Here is a 20248-nt window from a genome sequence, read left to right as displayed (position 1 = left end):
GGGCCTTCCACGGGCCGTAGAAACAATGGGCCTTCTACGGGCCGCAGAAACAATGGGCCTTCTACGAGCCGTATCATCAATGGGCCTTATACGGGCAGTGATCGATTGGCCAAACATGGGCCAATAACAGGCCGCATTATGGCCGTAAACGGGCTAGAGTTGGAATCGTCCGTTCATGGGCCGACCATAACGGGTCATCGTTAATAGGCCGTATTTCATGACGCTATGAAAACGGCCCAACGTGTTAACGGACCACAAACGGGCTGACTGTAACCACGGGCTGAATTTGGCCCATAAGCAGAAAATGACAGTAATGAGCCGGAAGTAAACAAATGCTGGAAGTGAGCCCAAGAATAAATGGGCTCTGAGAAGGCCGAAAGATAACATGGGCTGGAAACGGCCCAACGGAATAATGGGCCCTTAATGGGTATAAAGTGATACACTGTTCATTACGGGCCAGTTTCACCACGGGTCGTTAATGGGTGTAAATTAATACACTGTTCATTACGGGCCAGTTTCACCATGGGCCGTTAATAGGCCAAGAGTTACATAGGGCCTCATATGGGCCGAAAGACGTCATGGGCCATACATGGGCCAGAAGTGAAAACGGGCTGGAATCATATTGGGTGGCCCAGATGACGCTACTGGGCCTAATTCGGATAGGGCATAACGGACCTTGGGTTAGCGGGCTATAAATGGGCTATATGCGAACAGGCCGTTAACAGGCTTTACATGGGCCGGCCCGCCACCTTTTGACCAAGTCAAATGGGCCAGCCTTTTCACAGGAATGGGCCTCTGTCGGGCCATGCCACGTGTCCACGTATCATAGGCGCCTTCTGTCCAATGAGTGGATGACATCTGTCCCAATGGTGAGCCGACACGTGTCTCCTCCAGCCAATGATGATTTTACACGTGGAAAATCCCCATTGGTCGGGGCTATTAACGGGTTATCAGATCCAAAACCCGACCCGATAGCTTAACGGCGTTCCGTTACGGTGGATGCCACGTGTCGGTCACCCTTGACAAAAGCACTTCTGTGATGCGTGATTTATCGTCATGGAAGTGGACACTTTCGTGATGATAATTTTGGTAATGTCCTGGAACACTTCTACGACAGCACAGGTATGACTATCTTGATTCTGTCATAAATTTGTCATGGATGTACATGCATGAGAAAAAACGCGACCTACTGTGACAAACACGTATCATCACGGAAGTGTATTTTTTTGTAGTGTGAAGGGCCTATCTATTTACTTTTATGTTGAGTCATCATCCTCTTATTAAAAAGCACCAGTTGGAGAGCACCGCTGTCATTTGCATCCATTACTATTAATTTATATTGAGTATAACTATGACTAGATCTCTTTTACCATGAATTACAATGTCCAGTCAGTCCTTGATCTTCAGAGGTGCTCTGCATTTATGTTTTGCGGTCCCAGAAAGGGCTAGCAAGATACCCTCTTGTTATGTCATATTATGATTGTTTTGAGAAAGTGTTGTCATCCGAGATTTATTATTATTGCTTGCTAGTTGATTACGCCATTGATATGAGTAAATATGAGACCTAAATGTTATTGTGAAGGTGGTTAGTTCATAATCTTTGCTGAAAACTTGAATGCTGGCTTTACATATTTGCAACAACAAGAGCAAACAGAGTTTGTAAAAGTTTTTCTTTATCACTTTCAGTTTGTCAACTAAATTTCTTGAGGACAAGCAAAGGTTTAAGCTTGGGGGAGTTGATACGTCTCCATCGTATCTACTTTTCCAAACACTTTTGCCCTTGTTTTGGGCTCTAACTTGCATGATTTGAATGGAACTAACCCGGACTGACGTTGTTTTCAGCAGAATTGCCATGGTGTTATTTTTGTGCAGAAATAAAAGTTCTTGGAATGACCTGAAACTTCACGGAGAATATTTTTGGAATTAATAAAAAATACTGGCGAAAGAATCAAGACCAGGGGGCCCACACCCTGTCCACGAGGGTGGGGCGCGCCTGCCCCCTTGGGCGCGCCCCCTTGTCTCGTGGGACCCCTGAGGCTCCACCGACCTCAACTCCAACTCCATATATTCACGTTCGGGGAGAAAAAAATCAGAGAGAAGGATTCATTGCGTTTTACGATACGGAGCCGCCGCCAAGCCCTAATCTCTCTCGGGAGGGCTGATCTGGAGTCCTTTCAGGGCTCCGGAGAGGGGAATCTGTCGCCGTCGTCATCATCAACCATCCTCCATTACCAATTTCATGATGCTCACCACCGTGCGTGAGTAATTCCATTGTAGGCTTGCTGGACGGTGATGGGTTGGATGAGATTTACCATGTAATCGAGTTAGTTTTGTTAGGGTTTGATCCCTAGTATCCATTATGTTCTAAGATTGATGTTGATATGACTTTGCTATGCTTAATGCTTTTCACTAGGGCCCGAGTGCCATGATTTCAGATCTGAACCTATTATGTTTTCATGAATATATGTGAGTTCTTGATCCTATCTTGCAAGTCAATAGTCACCTACTATGTGTTATGATCAGGCAACCCCGAAGTGACAATAATCGGGACCACTCCCGGTGATGACCATAGTTTGAGGAGTTCATTATTCACTAAGTGTTAATGCTTTGGTCTGGTACTCTATTAAAAGTAGACCTTAATATCCCTTAGTTTCCAATAGGACCCTGCTGCCACGGGAGGGTAGGACAAAAGATGTCATGCAAGTTCTTTTCCATAAGCACGTATGACTATATTCGGAATACATGCCTACATTACATTGATGAATTGGAGCTAGTTCTGTGTCACCCTATGTTATAACTGTTGCATGAGGAATCACATCCGACATAATTATCCATCACTGATCCAATGCCGACGAGCTTTTCACATATTGATCTTTGCTTAGTTACTTTACCATTGCCACTGTTACAATTACTACAAAACTGCTACTGTTACTTTTGCCACTGTTACCGTTACTTCCATATTACCTTGCTACTAAATACTTTGCTGCAGATATTAAGTTTTCCAGGTGTGGTTGAATTGAAAACTCAACTGTTAATACTTGAGTATTATTTGGCTCCCCTTGTGTCGAATCAATAAATTTGGGTTGAATACTCTACCCTCGAAAACTGTTGCGATCCCCTATACTTGGGGGTTATCAAATCTCGGTTTTTAAATCCCCGTAAATTCTAAACCCACCAGAAAGTCATGAAAGTAGGCATAGTGTCACGTCATGGCACATATATGTCGTGTTAAAACATTGTCCAATTTGGCCAAGCTTTATTACAAACCTCTTACAAACCGAAGCTTCTCTCAAAGAAGCCTCGTGGTTCCGATAGGGAAACGTGTTCCCCTTGTTGTCGAAACATAATCACTGCCTCTTTTCGCCTTGTACTTTCTTCTACGGGCAACATTGAACGACAGGATATCTGTGCTGAAATTTAAACTTATTCAGGGTTCGTTTGGCCTTTTTATACACTAATTGAGTTTCCTAAGCATTTAATGTCCATAATTCAAATCTGAACTTCAAATACATGCTCCAGTTCACCAAAATGGCTAGAAAAATTATACATGTGTCCTTGGGTGCATGTTTAGGTCCCATGCCAGGAATGGGAACGAATTACAACCGTACCGGCGTCCTGGCTCATCCTCAAACATTTAGAGTCTCGGTTTTTAAATCCCCATAAATCCTAAACTCACAAGAAAGTCATGAAAGTTGGCATGGTGCCACGTCATGGTGCATATATGTTGTGTTAAAAACATTGTCCAATTTGGGCTAAGCTTTATTACAAACCTCTTACAAACCGGAGCTTCTCTCAAAGAAGCCTCGTGGTTCTGATAGGGAAACGTGTCCCCCTTGTGGCAAAACGTCATCACTGCCTCTTTTCGCCTTGCATTTTCTTCTACGAGCAACATGGAATGACAGGATATCCATGCTGAAATTTAAACTTATCCAGGGTTCGTTTGGCCCTTTTATACACTAATTGAGTTTCATAGGCATTTAATGTCCATAATTCAAACCTGAACCTCAAATACATGCTCCATTTCACCAAAATGGCTAGAAATTATGCATGCATGTGTCCTTGGGTGCATGTTTAGGAGTGGTCGATGCAGAACGGACGGTTGGCTTTATCTCTGAATGTGTGTCCCACATCGCTTCGTACCTGAAGATCTTCTCCTTCTTCCCTGGAGTGGCCGATGCCAATTGCAATAGGATTGGTGTGCGATATGAAGTGGCCGCCTTGAGGTGCTGGACTCCGGCATTGGGGAATTGATCACACCAGCTAACTGAGCCAAGAGCCCTGTCCAGGTGCACGCGTGTGTACATACCACCTGTAACTTTTTTCTCATATGTCCACCTATTTCCCTTGAAGCCAAGATCAATCAACTCGCACACATCATCTGCATCTCTAAAGCCTTGAATTTGTGACTGACTTCAAGTACCAATTCCATCATGTTCATCATGCCTCAAGACCTCATTAAAATCACCAATACATAACCAAGGGATATCATGGAGGGTTGACAAATTTTTCATTGTGTCCCAAGTGTGACAGCGCATGTGTGTCTGCGCCTCCCCATAGAAACATGAGAGTCCCCAAGCCCCCCCCCCAAGATCACTCACCCTAATATCTATATATCTATATGATAATTCGAGTAGCCCAAGTTCTCAACTTTTATTTCATTGTTCCAAAAGATAGCCAAACCTCCACTCCTACCAGAGGAGTCAACAACAAAAGAATTATCAAAACCTAGAGTACTTGCTAGACTTTCTGCCCTATTTCTACTGATATGAGTTTCAACAATACAAAGTACTCTAGGCAAAAACTTTGTCAATCTGCCGGGGCGTTGCCAATCCCTCGATAATTCCAGCACAAGATATTTATTGTGTCTGGCGGTCCTCTGCCGGGTAGGTCGCCGATCTTGCATCATTGGTTTTGAGGCCGCTAGGGACCTTCTTCACGCCGTCATTGCCATTCTTCTTGGGTCCCATCACTGTCCTGGACCTCTTCGGGTCCTGCTTGGGTGGAGGGCTAGGAGGGACTATCGTCCCACCCTTGTTCTTGTCAAATGGCACCAACTCAAGGCCTGTTACGATCGTCAGGTTTGAGTGTCCCACTATTTCATCGAAGAACGCTTGCGACTGGAGTCAGTAACATCCATCTCAGTGTCCTCTTCCTCATGAGAGTCAACCTCATCCGCATCCCTGCTCCCCAACCTCTGCTGGTTCTTGGACTTCTGTGTGTAGTATGTCTCCTTGTTGCCCAAGCTGTAGCTGCAGGTGCTCTCAGATTCTTGAAAACCAGTGCTGAGGGGGGGGGTGCACCCCATCGCCATGTTCCTTGAACTCATGCCCCATCATACCATACCTGACACCAGTCTAGAAGACACTCGTATTTCACCGCAAAGATCTCACGCTCTCCCGCTCGGACTATGGACGTCGCTTTCTTCAGCGGTTTGCGCACATCGGCGCACTCTGACCCTATAAAAATTTCCTTCAAAATCAAATGATGAGGGCTAGGACTCCACAAACTCACCAAGCCTTGAAACCAGTGTCTTAACCTTCCCATGGCAAGCAATGGGGAGATCAGTTATGCGTTCCCAGATATCAAAAGTGAAAAGCTTGATGGACATTGGCTTGGTGCAGCCGTCGTATATGGCGATGATCACCGGATTGCCCCTAAAGTGCCACAGACCCCCCTGGGAAACTTTCTCCCAATCTCACAAATAGTCAAACTGCATGATGAAAAGGTTCTCCTCAATGTCTTGATCTTGACTTTTCTTGCTAGATCCCACGCTGCCCTCATCTGGCGAAAGAACCAGTAATTACTGAAATCCTTGTCCATGTGTACTCGCACCAGGATCATCCACCTGAGATTCTCATCTGGCCGGGCATCATCCTCCTCAAAAACCAAATCATCAAGATCATCCTCCTTCAGATCAAGTTCCTTCATGAGATCCTCAATCTTCCCCTTCCCCTTTTTACCCGCTGCAAAAGATCAGCCATGAGCTGCCATCTTTGCGGTAGAATAGATTGATCTACCAGTCCCCAAGAGAAGGGGGTGGCTGACCGAAGAAACCCTAAACCCCTCCAAAATCTAGACCCTAGCCAAGGCCGGTAAACAGTGCCAGACTGCCACTGGATCAGCCCGAGTAGGAAGACCGGATCGAGTGGTGAGAAGGTTGATTTTTCTCAACGACACCGGCGACGACAAGAGGAACATAAACCCTAACGATAGCGGAGCACTATATGGTCGTTTTGCCGGTCCTAGCTATCGGCGTTCTAGGAACGGGGGTCCCCAGACTTGCCTGCCTGCGGCCTGCAGCGTGGCTCAACCAGTGGCCCATTGCGGCCCATCTTCGTCGACCAACACTCAAGACCCTCGTGAGGGGCCAAGCCTCGCAGGGCGGACGACACAAGGCCTCCTTAGGAGTGGCCTCACCAGGCAGTCTCACGAGGAGGCAGAGAGATCAAGGAAAGGGGTACCTCGCGAGGTCCTCATGACGCAAGCCATGACGATCAAGGCCCGGCGGGCGCCAGCCCTCACAGTGTCCTCATTTCCCCTTTGGTGCTAAGGGGGCAAGCGCAGGCGCGGAGTACCGAGGCATCAGGCAAAGGTTTCCATATCGGTGCAACAAGACCAAGACCAGCAGGACGGCAGGACGGAGGTCACCAAGGAGCCCAAGGCGGCGTCACCACCAGCGCCTTTGGAAGACGAAGACCACCTTTAGTCAGGATAGCTTGTACTAGCTATCCCCTTTCAAAATGGCCGTTGTTGGATCCCTTCTCGCTCAATATTTGGGAAGAGGACCAGGGCCTCTATAAATAGGGCTAGCCACCACAATAGAAGGGACGGATCAATCCCTCCCCAAGAGAACCACCAAGCCCAACAACACCTCTCCTCGCGAGGCTATTCTTCCCTTGTACTGTCCATCATCAGCCCAAGAGGCAATCCACCACATCACACATAGAAGTAGGGTATTACACAACAACGGTGGCCCGAACCTGTATAAATCTTGTGTCTCTTGTATTGTTCATCGAGCTAGCTTAGAGATCGCAGCGAGGCTGAGGGCGTGTGTCGGTAGGGAGAGATCTTCGTGCGCACCCCAGTGTTCGAACCTTAAGGGTTTTGCCGGAAGCCGATATCCGACATTTGGCGCGCCATGTAGGGGTGCGACGGAGCTCTTCCTTCCGTCGACCGCTCTCCACCGACACCGCACTTCGCCCTCATGGTGAACATCGCACTTCCAGCTCCGGCGGTCGGTGCCAGCGCTGGGGCCAGGGGGCTCCGAGCCTTGGCCCCCGCCTTATGACAGGTGCAGCGGCCGCACAAGTTCAAGCCAGAGATGCGAATACGTCTCCAACATATCTATAATTTTTTATTGTTCCATTCTATTATATTATCTGTTTTGGATGTTTATGGGCTTTACTTTACACTTTTATATCATTTTTGGGGCTAACCTACTAACTGGAGGCCCAGCCCGAATTGCTGTTTTTTTTGCCTATTTCAGTGTTTCAAAGAAAAGGAATATCAAACGGAGTCCAAACGGAATGAAACTATCGGGAGCGATCTTTTTGGAACAAACGCAATCCAGGGGACTTGGAGTGGACGTCAAGCAACAAACAAGGCAGCCACGAGGATACTCGCCACGCCCCGTGGGGGTGGGCGCGCCCCCCACCCTCGTGGGCCCCTCGAGCGTCAACCGACCTACTTCTTCCTCCTATATATATCCACGTACCCCGAAAACATCCAAGAGCAACACGAAAAACTATTTCCACTACCGCAACCTTCTGTATCCGCGAGATCCCATCTTGGAGCCATTCGCCGGTGCTCCGCCAGAGGGGGAATCGACCATGGAGGGCCTCTTCATCATCTCCAAGGCCTCTCCGATGAGTTGAGAGTAGTTTACCACAAACCTTCGGGTCCATAGTTATTAGCTAGATGACTTCTTCTCTCTCTTTGAATCTCAATACAAAGTTCTCCTCGATCTTCTTGGAGATCTATTCGATGTAACTCTTTTTGCGGTGTGTTTGTCGAGATCCGATGAATTGTGGGTTTATGATCAAGTTTATCTATGAGAAATAATTAAATCTTCTCTTAATTCTTTTATGTATGATTGGTTATCTTTGCAAGTCTCTTAGAATTATCAGTTTGGTTTGGCCTACTAGATTGATCTTTCTTGCAATAGGAGAAGTGCTTAGCTTTGGGTTCAATCTTGCGGTGTCCTTTCCCAGTGACAGCAGGGGCAGCAAGGCACGTATCGCATTATCACACCCACGATGCGGCTATATCTCCCACGTGTCGAAGCACGACTTAGAGGCATAACCACATGGTGGTTTTGTCGCAAGAAGGGTCATCTTCACACAATCCCGTGTAATGAAAAAGAAAGGGATAAAGAGTTGGCTTACAATCGCCACTTCACGCAATGAACATATAATTCATACATCATTCAGAGCACACACATAGTCCGACTACGGACGAAGCCAAAAGAAAAGAAGATAGCCCAACTACTAGATCCCCGGTCGTCCCAACTGGGCTCCACTACTGATCATCCGGAAAAAGAAACATAGCAACAACCCAAATCTTCGTTGAGCTCCCATCTGAGCTCGGTTGCATCACCTGCACTGGTATCATCGGTACCGGCAACTGTTGTGGTAGTATCTGGTGAGTCATGAGGACTCAGCAATCTCAAAACCCGCAAGATCAAGACTATTTAAGCTTATGGGTAGGAAGTGGTAATGAGGTGGAGTTGTAGCAAGCACTAAGCAATATGGTGGCTAACATATGCAAATAAGAGCGAGAAGAGAAGCAACGGAACGGTCGAGAAGCTAGAAGTGATCAAGAAGTGATCCTGAAACTGCTTATGCACAATCATAACACCAAGACCGTGTTCACTTCCCAGACTCCGCCGAAAAGAGACCATCATGGCTACACACACGGTTGATGCGTTTTAATTAAGTCAAGTGTCAAGTTCTCTACAACTGGATATTAACAAATTCCCATCTGCCACATAACCGCGGGCACGGCTTTTGAAAGATAATACCCTGCAGGGGTGTCCCAACTTAGCCCATCACAAGCTCTCACGGTCAACGAAGGATATTCCTTCTCCCAGGAAGACCCGATCAGTCTCGGAATCCCGGTTTACAAGACATTTCAACAATGGTAAAACAAGACCAGCAAGACCGCCCAGATGTGCCGACAAATCCCGATAGGAGCTGCACATATCTCGTTCTCAGGGCACACCAAATAAGCTAAGCGTACGAGTACCAATATAACCCAAGTTGCCAAGGGACGGTCCCGCACGGTGCTCTAGTTTGGACCAACACTCAGAGGAGCACTGGCCCCGGGGGGGGGGATAAATAAAGATGACCATTGAGTCTGCAGAACCCAAGGGAAAAGGCTTAGGTGGCAAACGTTAAAACCAAGGTTGGGCCTTGCTGGAGGAGTTTTATTCAGAGCGAACTGTCAAGGGGGTCCCATAAATCACCCAACCGCGTAAGGAACGCAAAATCAAGGAACATAACACCGGTATGACGGAAACTAGGGCGGCAAGAGTGGAACAAAACACCAGGCATAAGTTCGAGCCTTCCACCCTTTACCAAGTATATAGATGCATTATTTAACATAAGAGATATTGTGATATCCCAACATAACCATGTTCCAAGATGGAGCAATCTTCAACTTCACCTGCAACTAGCAATGCTATAAGAGGGGCTGAGCAAAAGCGGCAACATAGCCAAACAACGGTTTGCTAGGACGGGTGAAAAGGTTAGAGGCTGACATGGCAATATGGGAGGCATGGTAAAGAAGTGATAGGTAGCACAACATAGCAATAGAACGAAGCAACTAGCAAGCAAAGATAGAAGTGATATCGAGGGTAATGGTCATCTTGCCTGAAATCCCGCAAAGAAGAAGAACGAGTCCATGAAGAAGACAAGCGGATGTAGTCGAACGAATCTTCACAACTCCAGAACGAAACCGAAGCTAACAAGAGAAGCAAACCGGAAAGAAGAAAACATCATGGTAAACACACAAGCATAAACATGGCATGATGCACAAACAAGTATGATGCATGTCCGGTTTAATGAGGCATGGCATGGCAAAGTGCAACAAACAATACTACAAGTTAAGTGGAGCTCAAGATGCAACGAGTTGCATATTAACGAAACACCACATTCGAGTTATTTAGTTCGCTCTCGTTTATGCTACCCAACAATATTAAAGGTTGTAACATGGCAAGAGGTGAAACATAGGTAAACTAACTATTTAGACAAGTTTAAATGAGGCTGGAAACATCAACCAACAACTCCAACAAATCCTCATATGCAATTTATGAATTTGCTACTGTTCTGCCATATACACAATTTTAGAGTTTTTAAACATGCAAAGTGATGCCACCATGTTAATTTATGCATTTTTTCACCCCATTTACATATAAAGTTTATTAAAATTGGAGCTACAATTATATAGTTATGAAATAAATCATTTTAACATGGCATTTATGCAAAATGAAACAAACAGCAAGTTTAAACATATTTAACATGGATGGAAGTGGAAAATTATTAATCTACACAAAATTCTAAGCATTTTACATGTTTGAAACATTTTAATCCGATGCACCATTTGTGAGTTATTAAATGCATGAACTAGAGGGACTTTTCTGTAAAACTGTTTTCTCAGCATTAATAGGCAAAATCGCAGATAGAGAAAAAAAACAACACTGGGCGAAAACTGACTGTCCCAATAGCACAGGAGAGGGCTGGGCGCTGCTCACCATGGGCCATGGCCCAGTTCAACGGAGAGGCAAGGCAGGCCGGCTGGCTGGGTTGGAGACCGGGACGAGGCCAGCTGAGACGGGGTTATTCACGGGCGAGCGAGGCAGAGGAGGCGCATGTCCCTGTCGCCAAAAGTAGAGGACGTACGGTGCAGGGGATCTGGCACTGGAGGCGGGGGTGGTTTGGTGGCGCCGGCGTGGATCCGGGTCGAGGGGGCTGCAGCGGCTTCCGGGCGAGGGAACACAAGGGCGACGGTCATGGCAGCTCAGTTCCCTGTTGAGACACAGAGAGAGCATTGTGAGAGAGAAGAGAGAAATAGGAGAGGAAACGAGGGAAAGGAAGAGAGGGACACGGAGGACGTAGGGGCGTGGTGCAGTTCCTGGCGGACAACTCACCGACGGCGCCGAACGGCGATGGCGAAGAAAAAGCTTCGGGAGGAGCTCCTCTCCTCCTGAATCGGGACGGGGCACGGGGTTACGGGAGGTTGGACGAGCTCAGTCCTCGAGAAGAGGAGGTTCTCGGGTGGCTTGGCGGTGCAAGGGGACGAGGCAGGGGACCTGCATCTGTTGCTGCGGTGGCGCTCGGGAAGCAGAGAAAGCGATTGCCTCGGGCACAGCTGGAGGACGAAGATGCAGGAGACCCGCACGGGGAGGCGGCTGCTGCATGGAGGCTCAGCGAGGGGTGGATTGGGTGCTCGGGGTCGAAGAGAAGGAGCTCGGGCTCCTGTTGGTGGGTGGAGGAAAACGAGGAGAAGGGGATCTCGAGGTGGATCGAGACCGGGTGGCGGCGGCGGGATTGGATTGATGGGACGAGCCTCCTGAAGATTAGGGTTGGTCTACTTAATATAGCGAGTGGATTTTTGGGTAGGGGCTATCTCGTCCCTCCGACCACAATCGGACGGTCGAGAAATAAATAGGTAGGGGGTCTAAATAAGAAAATGTGGATGTTTTATAGATGTTTGGGGATGATCCGGACTCATCGGTCACGACAGCCCGATTCAGGTTCGAAGTAGTTTTCGCACGCGCGGGAGGGATCGATGCGCTGCGCAAAAAGGGGTTAGGCGGTCACGGTCAGGAGGGAAGCGAAACCTCAATTGGTCTGAAACGGTCAACGAAGGCAAAGCGGTCCGAGGGAAGGTGATGAAGGCAAAGGGAGAAACGGCAACGATGAACCAATGCAAGTTTTAAGAAAACATGCAGATGCAATGCGCATGATGTTATGAGATGAGATGCATGACCGAACAAAATACAAAACAAAAGACAAAACCCCAACCACGAAGGAAATATCAAATCACATAGCCGGAAATGGCAAGAGTTTGAGTTACAATTATGGAAAGTTGTATCTGGGGCGTTACAATACTCCACCACTACAAGAGGATCTCGTCCCGAGATCTAGGATGGCACCGGAGAGAAGCGGAAAAGGAACAGGAGAGGTAAAACTAAGTTGCTTCTTTGACGAATGAGTGAACCACGAAACTTAAGAGGTTGAGCAAAATGAAAGAAAGAAAACAACGAAGATGAACAAAGTTGAAAACACTCCGTTAGAAAAGAGGAACAAGGGATACAACGAGAACCAAGAGGTTTAGTGATAAGATAGATATTGAAACCACTCCGGTTAAAACTAGATAGAGAAGGAATAAGATTGATATAATTTGGGCAGCACTCCGACTGAAAGAAGAAGGAAAACTTGATAAGATGAAAAGAACTTGAAGAGATGACACAACACTCCGGTTAAATGGATAAGCAAGAAAATAACATGAACTTGACAAAACGACGTGATGGGTGAAGAGCACAACATCACAATGCCTCCGGAAGAAAGAATAGAAGATAGATCATTGGAATAACAGAATGGAGAAGAAAATGCCAACTTCTGCCACAAATGAGCTTGGAAAGCACCCTTCCAAGAAGGTTATAACAGGGTTGTTGGAAAACCAACAACGAAACAAATAAGCTTGTAGTGGGCTTATGGAAAGCTTCTCAAAATTGAGGCAAAATTCTGCCACTACGGAAACAAATAATATAATTTATAATACCAACAAGATGAAAAATTTCTTCCACCAAGATGATAGAGAGATAACTTGGACCATTGATAATCACCACAATAACAACATTCCTTAGGGAAGGCTTTAGGTGAAATATGACACAAGATAACTCCAACAAAGAGATTGATGGGTTTAATTATCTCATTCCTGACACTTGTGAATCATGAAGCATGAAGGAAATTGTCAAGAATGATATAACACCACCACAAAAGATAATATAGAAGGAATTGCACTTCGGAATGCGAGAAGAAGAATGCTTGAGCTCCTCAAAACAAAACATGTGTTGAGCACCATGTTTATTTTAGAGTGTAGCTTGGCGGGTCATAACTTCGAGAGAAATCTTGAAGACCAATTGAAGAATGAAAGGAATCCTTGACGAACCACCATGTAGAGCCTCCATGAAGAACTCCGGAAATAAAAGGATGATAAAAAGAAATAGAAGTTGAAAACACAAGGTGAAGCCTTGCAATGAATTAGATGGAGCTTCGCGACGAGATAACCGAGAAAACTTGGAACTCCGGAAAAAAAGATGAACAACCTGGAACCGAGAATTACTTCATCATGAACAATCTTCGAAAGAAAAGAATTGAATCACCTCGAGGAAATAAGAATAAGATTTATTGTATGCTTATCCTTCATCAAATTAAATTGATGACAAGCAATGGATTTGGCATACTACTTATTCCCGTTGAAAGGATTAAGAGAGATATAGCGTAAACTTGAGAAGGTATTGATGGAACCACCGGTGGGATTTGGAAACAACGAATGAATTGATATGATAACGAAGGAAGTGAAACCTTGAACGAACCACCATAAGAATTGAGAATGAACGTAGCAAAGGCACAATTCACCGGGAAGAATTGGAAAACGAATGAAGATACTTGAGGGGATTTAGATACAAGAGAACAAAGAGATCACAAACTAATTAGAGGATATTTGAACGATGCATCGGAAGAATTCAAGAATGAGAGCTGAAAGCTGAGAATGAGTAATATTCAAAACTGATGGCCTTCGGATGGTCGAGAAAGGAAGCAACTCCTGAAATGCGTCGGATGGTTGAAAAGAATTCTCACAATTGAAAACAATTATGAGAGGATGGCATCAAGCTTGAACTACGGATCTTTAAGAGAACGGAGCAAGATTTAAGAGAAAATCTTCTTCAGTCTTCAAATGCAGAGAAAGGCGATGAGAAACACCACCGCGAATTGTTGAGGCACTCCAGAATGAAAATTAGAAAGGTTGAACCAATGATGAAAGAATTTGAAAGATCTTGGAGAAAGACATTTGACTAAAGATAATTCATTCTGACATCAAACTTTGAAATGAATTAGGGAATAGCTCTGGGAAAATTAGGAGAGTCAAGTAAGATCCTTGGAAAAGACCTGTGGGTTAGGGCCCACTCAAAAGAACCACCGATGAACGATTGCTTGAAATAGAGATTGCACCGGTAGAATTAAATAGCTTGAATGAGATAATAATCTCCAAATAGCTTGAACGGATCTTGAATGAAAAGACGAGCCTTTGGATATATCTTCAGCACTCCAGAACAAATCAATAGCGAGAAGTGAGTGATTGATAGGTGCACCGGTATGAGAAAGCATTTGACACGAGGAAAAGAATATGATCAACACTGAAAGCTTGAGTTAAATCCACCGGAAAAGAATACAAGAATGAAGAATGATGAACTTGAAGCTCCATTAGTATCTTCCTGAGAATCACCGGATAAGAGCATTGACGGAAGAGAATGGAGAAACTTCCCATCAATAAAAGGATACTTGATTAAGAAATCTGAGTCCTTGAAGAAAAAAGGGTGGGAGGGCGGGAAACAAAGGCAACTTGGGACGGATGGAAGAAACACCGTTGAGAAAAATGAGGGGTGATCTTGGGAATGTTGAAAATGATCGGATCCACTTGAAGAGAAGCACGCCGGTTGGAAAAGAATTAACATGACAACCTCGATGATCAAGAAGGATAAGTATTCACATGGAAATATGGGAACACCATTTAGGTAAGGTATGGATTCAACATTTGACTTCGAAGCAACTCGAATACCACAAATAAAACAAAACAAAGGATTTGGCTTGCAGAATAAGCCGGAAACAAACATATGATAGAGATTTCGTCCGAAGTTTTTGTGTTGGGTCCCACACGGGCTCGATCATACAGCACCATCATGTACAAGGCAGTGCACATGACATACGAAGCGTCCCCGAACTAGCATAGCCAAGGGTTCTTTAAGACACAATGAGACCACTGTAAAAACGACCGTGGATAGGCGGACCACTAGACGTCGAACCCCAATCTCATATCATGCATCTGTCAGAAAAAAAACTAGAGCTACTTGAATTACCACCTATAAAACTCCCGAAACTTTCTAGTTATGCAATCTGGTGTTGGGGATACAGGGGAAGCAATATATATCTCACCCAAAACTAACAATTCCTACATCCAGCTGTATCCATCCGTCAACACATAACCAAGAAAACTCCGGAAATCGTGTACCTCAACCTTCGAAAAGCATCCGTTATACGAGCTATGGCAATACTCCCGAACTCCCCAATACTGGGTGGCGTCGAGGTTATCTCACCAACAACTGCATAAAAGAGATTTTCGATGTCGGCAAAACTCAGGTATTCCAGAACTGCAACGATAAAATTATGACGACAACACCTCGGAGCTCAACTCCCCGGGACACTGCCACAACCCCTAAATGTCAGGAGGCACCAAGAACAATGTTCCCGTCATAAGAATATCGGAACGATCCCAAGATACCCGCGTGATCCTAAAAAAATAGTGAAATTTGAGGCGAGGAAAGTCAAAGCATCTATGTCAGTAGGCCTCTCCAGAGCGACGAAGGGACCGAGGAGTAAAACAAATCCTACTCTCCGATATATATAATCCTAAGACTCAAAACATTTTTGTTCTAGACTCAACAACATCAGCGATTCGATCAAGCAGGGGGCTCCTAAGTCGGGGATGGCTCTGATTACCAACTTATCACACCCACGATGCGGCTATATCTCCCACATGTCGAAGCACGACTTAGAGGCATAACCGCATGGTGGTTTTGTCGCAAGAAGGGTCATCTTCACACAATCCCGTATAACGAACAAGAAAGGGATAAATAGTTGGCTTACAATCGCCACTTCACGCAATGAACATATAATTCATACATCATTCATAGCACACACATGGTCCGACTACGGACGAAGCCAAACGAAAAGAAGATAACCCAACTGCTAGATCCTCGATTGTCCCAACTGGGCTCGACTACTGATCATCCGGAAAAAGAAACATAGCAACAACCTAGATCTTTGTTGAGCTCCCATCTGAGCTCGGTTGCATCACCTGCACTGGTATCATCGGTACCTGCAACTGTTGTGGTAGTATCTGGTGAGTCACGAGGACTCAGCAATCTCAAAACCCGCGAGATCAAGACTATTTAGGCTTATGGGTAGGAAGTGGTAATGAGGTGGAGTTGCAGCAAGCACTAAGCAATATGGTGGCTAACATACGAAAATAAGAGCGAGAAGAGAAGTAACGGAACGGTCGAGAAGCTAGAAGTGATAAAGAAGTGATCCTGAAACCGCTCATGCACAATCATAACACCAAGACCGTGTTCACTTCCCGGACTCCGCCGAAAAGAGACCATCACGGCTACACACACGGTTGATGCGTTTTAGTTAAGTCAAGTGTCAAGTTCTCTACAACCGGATATTAACAAATTCCCATCTGCCACATAACCGTGGGCACGGCTTTCAAAAGATAATACCCTGTAGGGGTGTCCCAACTTAGCCCATCACAAGCTCTCACGGTCAACGAAGGATATTCCTTCTCCCAGGAAGACTCGATCAGTCTCGGAATCCCGGTTTACAAGACATTTCGACAATGATAAAACAAGACCAGCAAGACCGCCGGATGTGCCGACAAATCCCGATAGGAGCTGCACATATCTCGTTCTCAGGGCACACCGGATAACCTAAGCGTACGAGTACCAACATAACCCAAGTTGCCAAGGGACGGTCCCGCATGGTGCTCTAGTTTGGACCAACACTCAGAGGAGCACTGGCCCGGGGGGGGGATAAAATAAAGATGACCCTTGAGTCAACAGAACCCAAGGGAAAAGGCCTAGGTGGCAAATGTTAAAACCAAGGTTGGGCCTTGCTGGAGGAGTTTTATTCAAAGTGAACTGTCAAGGGGGTCCCATAAATCACCCAACCGCATAAGGAACGCAAAATCAAGGAACATAACACCGGTATGACGGAAACTAGGGCGGCAAGAGTGGAACAAAACACCAGGCATAAGGCCGAGCCTTCCACCCTTTACCAAGTATATAGATGCATTAATTAACATAAGAGATATTGTGATATCCCAACATAACCATGTTCCAACATGGAGCAATCTTCAACTTCACCTGCAACTAGCAACGCTATAAGAGGGGCTGAGCAAAAGCGGTAACATAGCCAAACAATGGTTTGCTAGGAAGGGTGAAAAGGTTAGAGGCTGACATGGCAATATGGGAGGCATGGTAAACAAGTGATAGGTAGCGCAACATAGCAATAGAACGAAGCAACTAGCAAGCAAAGATAGAAGTGATATCGAGGGTAATGGTCATCTTGCCTGAAATCCCGCAAAAAAGAAGAACGAGTCCATGAAGAAGACAAACGGATGTAGTCGAACGAATCCTCACAACTCCAGAACGAAACCGAAGCTAACAAGAGAAGCAAACCGGAAAGAAGAAAACATCATGGTAAACACTCAAGCATAAACATGGCATGATGCACAAACAAGTATGATGCATGTCCGGTTAAATGAGGCATGGCATGGCAAAGTGCAACAAACAATACTACAAGTTAAGTGGAGCTCAATATGCAACGAGTTGCATATTGGCGAAACACCACATTCAAGTTATTTAGTTCGCTCTCGTTTATGCTACCCAACAACATTAAAGGTTGTAACATGGCAAGAGGTGAAACATAAGTAAACTAACTATTTAGACAAGTTTAAATGAGGCCGGAAACATCAACCAACAATTCCGAAAAATCCTCATATGCAATTTATAAATTTGCTACTGTTCTGCCACATACACAATTTTAGAGTTGTTAAACATGCAAAGTGATGCCACCATGTTAATTTATGCATATTTTCACCCCATTTACATATAAAGTTTATTAAAATTGGAGCTACGATTATATAGTTATGAAATAAATCATTTTAACATGGCATTTATGCAAAATTAAACAAACAGCAAGTTTAAACATATTTAACATGGATGAAAGTGGCAAATTATTAATCTACACAAAATTCTAAGCATTTTACATGTTTGAAACATTTTAATCCGATGCACCATTTGTGAGTTATTAAATGCATGAACTAGAGGGACTTTTCTGTAAAACTGTTTTCTCAGCAGTAATAGGCAAAATAGCAGACAGAGAAAAAAACAAATGGATTTTTGGGTAGGGGCTATCTCGTCCCTTCAATCACAATCGGACGGTCAAGAAACAAATAGGTAGGGGGTCTAAATAAGAAAAAGGGGATGTTTTATAGATGTTTGGGGATGATCCGGACTCATCGGTCACGACAGCCCGATTTGGGTTCGGAGCAGTTTTCGGACGCGCGGGAGGGGTCGATGCGCTGCGCAAAGAGGGGTTAGGCGGTCACGGTCGGGAGGGAAGCGAAACCTCGATTGGTCTGAAACGGTCAACGAAGGCAAAGCGGTCGGAGGGAAGGTGATGAAGGCAAAGGGAGAAACGGCAACGACGAACTAATGCAAGTTTTAAGAAAACATGCAGATGCAATGCGCATGATGCTATGAGATGACATGCATGACCGAACAAAATACAAAACAAAAGACAAAACCCCAACCACGAAGGAAATATCAAATCACATAGCCGGAAATGGCAAGAGTTTGAGTTACAATTATGGAAAGTTGTATCCGGGGCCTTACATGTATTGTTGCCATCGAGGATAAAAAGATGTGGGTTATATCAATTGCATGAGTTTATCCCTCTACATCATGTCATCTTTCTTAATGCGTTACTCTGTTCTTATGAACTTAATACTCTAGATGCAAACAGGAGTTGGTCGATATGTGGAGTAATAGTAGTAGATGCAGAATCATTTCGATCTACTTGTCACAGACGTGATGCCTATATACATGATCATGCCTAGATAATCTCATAACTATGCGCTTTTCTCTCAATTGCTCGACAGTAATTTGTTCACCCACCGTAATACTTATGCTATCTTGAGAGAATCCACTAGTGAAACCTATGGTCCCCGGGTCTATCTTTTATCATATAAGTTTTTCATCTACTTTTATTTGCATCTTTTTTACTTTCCAATCTATATCATAAAAATACCAAAAGTATATATCTTATCTTATTATCTCTATCAGATCTCACTTTTGCAAGTTACCGTGAAGGGATTGACAACCCCTTTTATCGCGTTGGTTGCGAGGTTCTTGTTTGTTTGTGTAGGTCTACGGGACTTTTGAGGGGCCTCCTACTGGATTGATACCTTTGTTCTCAAAAACTGAGGGAAATACTTATGCTACTTTGCTGCATCACCCTTAACTCTTCAAGGGAAAAACCAACGCATGCTCAAGAGGTAGCAAGAAGGATTTCTGGCGCCGTTGCCGGGGAGGTCTTCGCTCAAGTCAAGACATACAAGTACCTATCACAAACTTATCTCCCACGCATTACATTATTTGCCATTTGCCTTTCGTTTACCTCTCCCCCACTTTACCCTTGCCGTTTTATTCGCCCTCGCTTTCCCAATCCTCTCTTTCGCTTGCCTTTTTGTGTGCTTGTGTGTTAGATCGTTTATTTTGTCATTATGGCTAGTCATCCTATTATTGTTAATGCTCCCGATCATGAAGTTCTCAATTTTAAACAAAGGGAGGGAGAAAATTTAAAAGATGCTTGGCATAGAATTTGCAATGCTCAAAATAGATCTACTAGGAAGCAATCTACTTCCGTTCTTCTTCGCAACTTTTATGTCGGCATTACTCCTTGGTATAGATGTATTCTTGATGCCATTACCGGAGGTAATTTCTTGGGTAGCCACACTTTTGATGCTTATAATGCTATGTTCGATTTGTTTGGTCTACCACCTCTCTTGGTTAATGGAACTATCTTAACTCTAGAACATGTGATGCAAAGGCTTGAAATTATTGAAAATAAAGTCGTCACTGTTTAGTTAATTGAAAATTTGGATAAAAAGGTCCACAATCAAATCACCCAATTTGGATCTAAGGTTGGAGCTACTCTAAAAAGTTTTAAGGATAAAGAACCTATAGTTAACGAAAGAATAGATCAAAATTCTTCAAGAATAGGTAAACTTGAGGATATCATTACCAACTTAGGGGCTGCCTTTTCATCCATGAAAGATACTCCCACTCTGCCTACTAAAATTGCCAAATTAATGTATGTTCCTAAAAATGAGGGTGAATCTT

Source organism: Triticum aestivum, chromosome 1B (genome assembly GCF_018294505.1).
Source record: "Triticum aestivum cultivar Chinese Spring chromosome 1B, IWGSC CS RefSeq v2.1, whole genome shotgun sequence".
NCBI lineage: Eukaryota > Viridiplantae > Streptophyta > Magnoliopsida > Poales > Poaceae > Triticum > Triticum aestivum.
This window is presented reverse-complemented; position numbering follows the sequence as displayed.